General features: G+C 47.7%; 1 non-coding gene across 1 annotated transcript; it reads left to right on the top strand.

Annotated features, from left to right (window-relative positions):
• Window positions 1-8,695: 8,695 nt before the first annotated feature.
• Window positions 8,696-8,837, top strand: LOC141582101 (U4 spliceosomal RNA). Its single transcript, XR_012514932.1, has one exon. It is a non-coding gene; the product is annotated as a U4 spliceosomal RNA (small nuclear RNA).
• The last annotated feature ends 917 nt before the right edge of the window (window positions 8,838-9,754 follow it).

Raw genomic sequence — 9,754 nt, 5'->3', positions numbered from 1 at the left:
GCTAGCCTCCCAGAGTGCTGGAATTACAAGCATGAGCCCCTGCACCTGGTCAGTAGTATGGGTCATCTTTTTTTTGTTTTTGTTTTTGTTTTTTGAGACAGTCTTGCTCTGTCACCCAGGCTGGAGTGCAGTGGCACAATCTTGGCTCACTGCAACCTCTGCCCCATGGGTTCAAGTGATTCTCCTGCCTCAACCTCCATAGTGGCTGGGATTACAGGCACCCACCACCGCGTCCAGCTAATTTTTATATTTGCAGTAGAGACGGGGTTTCACCATGTTGGTCGGGCTGGTCTTGAATTCCTGACTTCGTGATTGACCTGCCTCGGCCTCCCAAAGTGCTGGAATTACAGGCATCAGCCACCATGCCTGGCTAGTATGGTTTTTTGAAAGACAAAATGGTTTTGAAATCATGAATCAAAGAACAGTAGCTAAATAAAATTAAAGTCCATGTTAGTAAGGAAATGTCACATGCCAATGCTTCCTGTGAGGCAGATGGCACAACTGATCAAAGGCTCATGTGGAATTGATATTACCTTGCTAAGTTCTCCAGCCCTATTTCAGATTCAAAGATTTACATTTTTGGAATCAACCAATTAATTGATAAAACATCCTAGTCCACATCCTGATCTATTATAAATATTTGAAAGCACCTTCATCTAGACATTGGACAATTAGTTGAAAATCCTAGACAGTTAAGCAGATGATGTATAATATTTGTGGACATTGAGATGCAGGGAAGGGCCAGGTATGGTGGCTCATGCCTGTAGTCTCAGCACCTTGGGAGGCTGAGGCAGGTGGTTTACCTGAGGTCAGGAGTTTGAGACCAGCCCGGCCAACATGGTGAAATCCTATCTCTACTAAAAATACAAAAATTAGCCAGGAATAGTGGCACACATATTCCCAGCTACTCAGGAGGCTGAGGCAGGAGAATTGCTTGAACACAGGAGGTAGAGGTTGCAGCATTGAGTTGAGATCATGCCACTGCACTCCAGCCTGGGTGACATAGCAAGACTCTATCTTAAAAAAAAAAAAAAAAAAAAAAGAAAAAAAGATCTGGTATGATGGCTCACACCTGTAATCCCAGCACTTTGGGAGGCTGAGGTGGGTGGGTCATGAGGTCAGGAGTTCAAGACCAGCCTGGCCAACATGGTGAAACCCCATCTCTACTAAAAATACAAAAGTTAGCTGGTGTGGTAGTATGTCCCTGTAGTCCCAGCTACTCAGGGGGTTGAGGCAGGAGAATCATTTGAACCCAGGTGGTGGAGGTTGCAGTGAGCTGAGATCGCACCACTGCACTTCAGCCTGGGCAACAGCAAGATTCCATCTCAAAAAAAAAAAAAAGAAAAATCCAGGGAGGGTGTGACTTTCAGAGCTTAGAGCAGGCACACGTTCAGTATTAACGTCACCCAAAAATCCAGTGGCTCCCTGTAACCTCCTGCTGTGCAGCAAATTCTGGACCCCATGGAGACGGAGACACAAACTGCCACCTTCAGAAACTTTAGTCCCCCAAAAGTCCTGGCACTTCAGAATGTCACATCCTGCCAGGTGTTTTCTTCTCCTTCGAGACTTGCTCCTGGTGGTTTTGTTAGCCCTGCTGCCTCTCAGGTGGGAGTGAAGCTGGGAGAGATGCATGCTCACATCACGCAACATGAATTCAAACAATAAAACAGCCACACCACCTGTGGAGGTTTGGTTTGCAGACCCTGACTTAGGCACAGATAAATGAATGCACTCACAACCAGTACAGTGATTTTGAATGGGTTGGGGATGTTTGTTAACTTTCTTTAGAGGGCGGTTTTAGCAAACCCAGCTGTGACTCCCTGTACCTTCTTACATTTATTTGGTATAGACTGAATAACAGAAGTTTTAAGTTAACACACTTGGTAAATAATTAACATAGTTGAAAGAGTGGTTTTGAATGATAAAAGCTTTTGGTTTTGGGCCCAGAGAAAACACCCTTCACGTGTAATTCCTCTTTGACCTCCTGCTGAGAGGGCTGTTCAGCATAGGGTTTACATGAGTGAACAGTTAGAATAGAGACAAAGGGATGTGTGTAAACAGGCCACTGGGGAAGCTTGATTGTCCCTATCTTTCACCCTATGACTTTTACGAATTTTACGCTAAAATTTTAGCGTAAAGAACTGGTTGCCTTTAGCCCATTCCATTAAAACCTTTCGGCCTGCCAAAAGGTTTGAGACTATAAATTTCTAACTTTCTCTAATATTTTCCTCCTATTTTGCCAGCCACCCCGAGTAAATCCCAATGCATGATGAAAACCACATTTGGAATATTTTAGCTGCTGGCTGTGTGGAAAATCACTTGCATCCCCAGCGTTCAACTATAAAAAGGCAAGTATTTATACTGAAGAGCACAGAATTTTGTGACTATAATAAAAGATAATATGAGAGACTCCTGGCAAGATTTGATGCATGAAAATGCTCATACATAGATTGCAGACAAACATCTGTACCTGTTAATGGAAGTGCCAGCCACACTTTTGATCTTGTAATCAGGAGGCCGTCATCGCACCCTGTGAACATGAGAACCTAGTTCCAATTCAGCTACTACTGACAAAGCTTGGGTCATGTGCTTGGTCACAGCCTCCACTAGCCTCATAATCTTTGTCTTTTATTTTTATTTTTGAGATGGAATCTCGCTCTGTTGCCCAGGCTGGAGTGCAGTGGAGCGATCTCGGCTCACTGCAACTTCCGCCTCCTGGGTGTTGAAAATTTGCACTTTGTGCCGGGCGCGGTGGCTCATGCCTGTAATCCCAGCACTTTGGGAGGCTGAGGTGGGTGGATCACGAGGTCAAGAGATCGAGACCATCCTGGTCAACATGGTGAAACCTCTTCTCTACTAAAAGTACAAAAAATTAGCTGGGCATGGTGGCGTGTGCCTGTAATCCCAGCTACTCAGGAGGCTGAGGCAGGAGAATTGCTTGAACCCAGGAGGCGGAGGTTGTGGTGAGCCGAGATCGCGCCATTGCACTCCAGCCTGGGTAACAAGAGCGAAACTCCGCCTCAAAAAAAAAAAAAAAAAAGAAAAAGAAAAAAGAAAATTCCCACTTTGAATGAAGAGACCCCCCAGACAGGCTTTGTGTGGGCAATGTAGCTGTTTATTCACCTGGGTGCAGGTCGGCTATGGCTGAAAAGAGCATTAGCAAAGGGCAGTGGGATGGGAGTTGGTTTTACAGGTTTGGGGCAGGCAGTGGAAAGTCACAGAGTAAGATTAGTTACAGCGGTGGGGTAGGGGCAAGGAGTGTACATGACCACAAGTTCAGTTACAGTGGTGGCTGAGGTGAGGCAGAAGAGCAGTTAAGATGACAGGATGGGTGAGAGTCATTCACATTATCATAAGAACAGTTGAGATGGCAGGGTTGGGTGAGGGGCTTGTCTGGGGAAGCTCCACTGGGCACTCAGAGACAATGGCAACTGCAGGTGGGGGGAGTGGGAGACGATCAGCCCAGGCCGGCAGGACTTCAGGCTTGCACATGGAGACCTGACATACCTGTCTTTTTATATATAGAGAGAAAGAATTAGAGAAGAAGGGGTGAGCAGACGTGCCTGACAGGGGACTGTGGGGGCATGTAAAATATATTTTTTTGAGTGGGGGAGACAGGCTGGAAATGGGAACAGGACAGGTGTACAAATAAGGAAGTTCTGGACAATACGTTCTGCCTTACGAATGCTTAAGCTGCTGGGGGACTTAGAGGCACTGCGCGGTTCCGTGGGTCGTCCAGAGCAGCATCTGCCGACTTGTGATCGCCTGGATGCGGTTTTGTATGAATTGGGAGACTAAACAGAAGATATAGGGTCTGAACAGGAGAAGAAGAAAGATGGGTTTAAAGGAGTAAGGATTGGGAGGAGCCATGACTCCAGTTAGGCAGCGTCTAGCCCATCCAGCCAGGTACAGAATAACCATTTGCCTGATTCGTGCGCTTTTGGGTTCTGTCTCTTCATTTATTGATGGCATTAAATACGAGGCCAGGCTGCTTTACATAAAAACAACATTTTTTCTGGAGCTTTGGACCCGAAAGCCAAGGGAACCAGCAAGGGCTGCTGCTGTTACAGGGCTTGGTGGGGTAACTGTGTGGAGGGAGAGCTTTTGTTTTCATGGTGTGTGAGGAAGCGTGCGGTATCTATAAGCAATTGCTCACTTTCATTAACAAGATTGTGTTTGAGAAGAGAACAGGAGCCAGATAAAGAGTGAAATGTCAGCTGTAATTGCCTGGAGGAAACGTGTAAACCGGCAACTTAAAGAAAAGCAGGGCATGTAAAGGTAAATGAGTGCCGTGAATTTGGGCTCAGTTAGGAATAACAGAAACAGACATTTTGAGGTGTGGTTTAAGCAGTAGGGGCGACTGCTTAAAGCTGGAGAAGGCGAGGGGCTGAAGGTAAGTGTGTGAGGTGTAAAGACAAAACTTTGGAGGGGGTGACAGCTAGAGGGTAAGTGGGGCGGAGCCTGTGATTTTGAGGGATTCTAAGAGTATCAGGGCAGCAGCTGCTGCTGCACGTTGTCATGAGGGCCTGCCCAGGGTTGTGAGGTTAAGTTGTTTGGATAAAAAGGTTTCAGGCCATGGGCCTGGCTCCTACGTGAGAATCCTGACCACACAGCCCTGGACTTTAGCAGTATAGAATGAAAAACTGTTAGGCAGGTTGGGGAGAGCTAGGGAGGGAGCTGCTTTTAGAGCTGTTTTTTAAGGAGCAAAAGGAGGAGTGAGGAAAGGATTTAGGATTAATAGGGTTGGATAAGTTTTCTTTAGTGAGTTTATACAATAGTTTAGTTAGAATAGCAAAACCTGGTATCCTGAGGTGAAGTAGCAACCACACCCAGGCAGGAGATAAGTTGTTGTTTGGTGGAGGGGGTTGGGGTTTGGGAAATTTACTGGATGTGGTTAGCAGGGGAGCGCGTGTATGCTGGTGAAGGATTAGAACAGATGAGAAGAAATTTGGGCTTTGGAAGAGGATACGTAATGCCCCTTTGAGTACAGATGCCGAAGAAGCAGGAGGGTAAATTAAAAGGCCATGTTTCAATAGACAGGTGATAACAGGCTTTACTTTTAAAGGCTGTGGTGGGATGGGGTACAGGGCTAGGCAGGGTAAGAGTGGTTAGGTTCTAAGGGGATGAGGAGGGGTGAGTGACTTGTAGCAACGGATGGGAAGGTGGTGTTTTACACCATAGGCTTAAGGTTGGGGGACATAAGGGGAGCTATTGTGGGAGGAATGGGTTTGGGGAGCAGGGCAGCAATGAGGCGTGGCTGTAGCCCAGGAACAGTCAAGGAGGCAGACAATTTTCCTAGCATATCCTGGCCTAACGGGGAACCAGACAGGTGGGGCTGATTAGGAAAGAACGTGGAAGGGAGTGCTGGCCTGATTGACACCAGATGTGGGGAGTTTTGAGAGGCCTGGAAGCCTGGTGGTCAATTCCCACAACAGCACGGCGGCCAAGGAGCCAGGTCCTTAAAAAGAAGGCAGCATGGGGTGGATGCCTTCGTGCTGATTAAGAAGGGGATGGACTTGCCCTCCACGTAAGAGTTACCCGAAGTTTGGCATCTGTGAAGGTCCAGGGGGCTTCTGAGATGGTCGGGCAGTGTCAGTCTTTAGCTGCCAAGCCGAGGGTTGGAGCTTCAGGAGCTCTCGGAGCAGCGACCTGAGTTGGACAGTCGACTTTCTGTGGGGGCCCCGCACAGACGGGGCAAGGTTCAGGAGGAGTCCCGGGCTGCGAGCATTCCTGGGCCCAGTGGCCATGTTTCCAACACGTGAAGCAAGGTCTGGGGGGTCGGCTGTACGCGCTGCAGTCTGGGTGCTCTGAAGTCTCTGTGAGCCGGTGGCGTGGCTTGGGTTTGTCTTATGGAGGAGGCAGCGTCTGCAGTTCTGAGATGTGCAGCCGGGCAGATTTCTCCCTGTTATTGAACACCTTGAAGGTAAGGTTGCCTAATTCCTGTAGCGGGGTTTGAGGGCCAGATTTTAATTTTTGTACCTTTTTGTAATGTTGGGGTTGACTGGGTGATAAAATGCATATTAAGCATTTTTAGGGGTGAGAGTGGAAGTAAGGATGGCATTTAAGTCACTCCGGGTGAGATTATTGGACGGGGTGAAGTATTGGAGGATCTGATGAAAAGGAGCCTAACCAGTGGTCGATTTGAGAAAGGTCAGATAAAGGGAAGGAACGTCACCCTAACTGTGCCTTTGGCTCCAGCCACCTCTGGAAGGGGGACTGTCGAGCAGGGGTGCAGGAGGCAGCTGCAGTACTAACTGTAAGCTGGCCACGTACAAGGTGGGGAGGTGACAAGAGGGGCATGAGGAGGCGGGTTGTGGGCAGAGGAAGAACTCCTGACCTCGTGATCTACTGCCTCGGTCTCCCAGAGTGCTGTGAGCCACCGTGCCTGACCACCTCACAGTCTTTGTCTGAAATACAGGGGCAGAAGTATTCTTCCCAGGGCAGTCCAGGGTCCAGTGAGACGAGTTATTAGGTCACTCAGTAGAGTGACTTGGACAAGGGAGAGGCTCCACAGCTGTCCTCTTTCCACAGTTGCTCAGAGCAATTGTGAGTGAGACTGGAAAGTAGCCCAGGTGGGAGAGTGGCTGTGTGCAGGGAGGAGGTGACCTGGTGAGAGACCCAAGCATCTAAGATCACCGCCCCCTTGACTTCCACACTGCATTTCAATAGAAGTAAAGGCTGGCCAACTGGGCGCCACCTTATAGATCGCAGGCATGGCGTTGGGGAATCTTTCCGGAGGCGTTGTTTTGACTTAAATGAGTTCAAGTCCCCACCTCACACCTACTCCATGGATCAAGAGCCCTGGAAGGTGTTGTTTTGTTTGTTTTTTTTTGAGACAGAGTTTCACTCTTGTTACCCAGGCTGGAGTGCAATGGCGCAATCTCGGCTCGCCGCAACCTCCGCCTCCTGGGTTCAGGCAATTCTCCTACCTCAGCCTCCTGAGTAGCTGGGATTACAGGCATGCACCACCATGCCCAGCTAATTTTTTTGTATTTTTAGTAGAGACGGGGGTTTCACCATGTTGACCGGGATGGTCTCGATCTCTTGACCTCGTGATGCACCGGCCTCGGCCTCCCAAAGTGCTGGGATTACAGGCTTGAGCCACCGCGCCCGGCCTGGAAGGTGTCGTTTTAACTTACACGAGTTCAGGCCCCCACTCCACACCTAGTCCATGGACCAAGACCCTTGGCAGGTGTCGTTTTAACTTAAATGAGTTCAAGCCCCCACCTCACACCTAGTCCATGGACCAAGACCCTTGGCAGGTGTCGTTTTAACTTAAATGAGTTCAAACCCCCACTCCACATCTACTCCATGGACCAAGATCCTTGGCAGGTGTCGTTTTAACTTACAGGACTTCAAGCCCCCACTCCACATCTACTCCATGGACCAAGATCCTTTCCCATGTAATTTCCAGAACTGTAACCCCAAGACCCTTTCACGTGTCGTATCTGGAGTTGTCAGCCTCTGTAAAGCCGGGCTTCTGATTGTTAGACGAGCTTGGCCACCAGGCAGTTACGCCGCCTTGCTCCAGCACGCCCTCTGCTGGCGGCCGGGGCACTGCAGGGCCCTCGCCCTCACAGCGCTGGCCGAGGCCGCGCGCCCTCTGGTGGTCGTCCCGCTGCACCACTTGAAGTCGGAGCACGGAGTGTTCAGCGCCCTCATTCTGGAAATGCAAACTGACGGGGAGCCCACTAGCCCCTGTGTTTCCAAAAGGGAAGAAGGGCCAATTAACTGGAAACCATAGGAATGAGGTAAACATTGATGCACGTTTTACAACTGATGGAAAAATTCACTCAACATAGTCTTTGCACTTAAAATGCAAAACCGTCAGAGGCATCTTAACCACAGTGACTTTATTTTAAATAAAAGCTTTAGAAAAAGCTAAATCTGGGCAGGGTGCGGGGCTCACGAATGTAATCCCAGCACTCTGGAAGGCCAAGGCGAGAGGTGATCTCAAGTGATTGAGATCAGGAGTTCAAGACCAGTCTGGGAAAATAGTGAGATCCCCATGTCTACAAAAAATATAAAAATTAGCTGGCGTGGTGGCTCGTGCCTGTGGTCCCAGCTACCCAGGAGGCTGAGGTGGGAGGATTGCTTGAGCCCAGGAGTTTGAGGCCGCAGTGAGCCTGCCATGATCACATCACTGCACTCAAGCCTGGGAGACAGAGTGAGACTCTCTCTCTCTCTCTCTCTCTCACACACACACACACACACACACACACACACACACGTTAAATTTGTTGGATTATATATTTAGGGATTGAGCACCTTTGGTTATAAAATATTTATGGTTGCAGGAACAAGTTAATAACTAAATAAAAACCCAAAACTTATAAATATATACCAGTACTTTAAGCAAAAAGCATTCTTAATTTAAAAATAAGTTTTACTTTAAAGATAATAGTACACTCACAAATTATTGTTAAAATCAGTAGTGACATAGAAAAGTAACAATACTAATAGCCTGACACAAACTGATCACAATCCTTTATAAGAGACAACACTGTTCTTAATAACCCATATAAACAAACATTAAGTAATCCTATTTGTACGTTAATGTGCTGGCATCACAGGTGTGATTACTTAATCCGAGCACTCTGGGAGGACAGGGAGGGCAGATCACTTGAGGCCAGGAGTTGGACAGCAGCATGGCCAACATGGTGAAACCCAGTCTCTACTAAAAATACAAAAATATAGCTTTGCACAGTGGCAGTACACATTGCCAATGAGGTTTATCCAAGGTGCAATTATTGCTAATTGAAAACTTTTCCCAATACCCCGCCATGATGACTGGAAATGTAGTTGGCATTGGCAATTTTTGGCAGTCTCTATGGGGATGGAATAAAATAAATAACAAAAATAAAATGGAATAGAAATACAAAAAAATTAGCCAGGTGTGGTGGTGCACACCTGTAATCCCAGCTACTTGGGAGGTTGAGGCAGAAGAGTTCTTAAACCCAAGAAGCAGAGGTTGTAGGGAGCTGAGATCATGTCATTGTGACTAGAATAAAACTCCATCTCAAAAAAAAATTTTTTTTTCTTTGAAACAGGTGCGTTCTTCCTCTTGCTTTCTGAGGACTCCCTGCTCTGTCACTTAGTAGTGGCTAATAAACTCTCTTAATGTCACTAGACTCTGCGAGTCACCATAAATTCCATTTCGTGTGAAATTAAAAATCCTGTTGTTGGGGTCTGGGACAAGACCCCTTTGCTGGTGACAAAACTATATTAATTCTTTTGTTTTCTTTCTTTCTTTCTTTCTTTTTTTTGAGACAGAGTATTGCTCTATTGCCCAGGCTGGAGGGAAATGGTGTGATCTCGAATCACTGCCTCCTGTGACTCCCAGGTTCAAGTGATTCTCCTGCCTCAGCCTCCCGAGTAGCTGGGATTACAAGCACCTGCCACCATGTCTGGCTGATTTTGAATTTCTAGTACAGACAGTGTTTTCCAGTGTTGGCCAGAGCAGTCTCGAACTCTTGACCTCAGGCGATCCACATGCCTCAGCTGACTAAAGTACTGGGCTTACAGGTGTGAGCTACCTTGCTTGGCCGGCTTGTATCCTTGGTGATCGCTTGGATATGGAGGGTGGAGGAGGGGGTTGTCACACAGATATCGCTCTTGGATTACCACCTGGGATATTAGGCTCAAGGCTCTATTATTGGTTCGAACCCTGAGAGTGCCAGCAAATAGCTCCAGGTGATGTGGAGCAACACGCTGTTTTCATGAGCGCCTGGCTGCAGATGGGCTGAGGCCTAAA

This window comes from Saimiri boliviensis, chromosome 18, assembly GCF_048565385.1.
Source record: "Saimiri boliviensis isolate mSaiBol1 chromosome 18, mSaiBol1.pri, whole genome shotgun sequence".
NCBI lineage: Eukaryota > Metazoa > Chordata > Mammalia > Primates > Cebidae > Saimiri > Saimiri boliviensis.
This window is presented reverse-complemented; position numbering and strand designations above follow the sequence as displayed.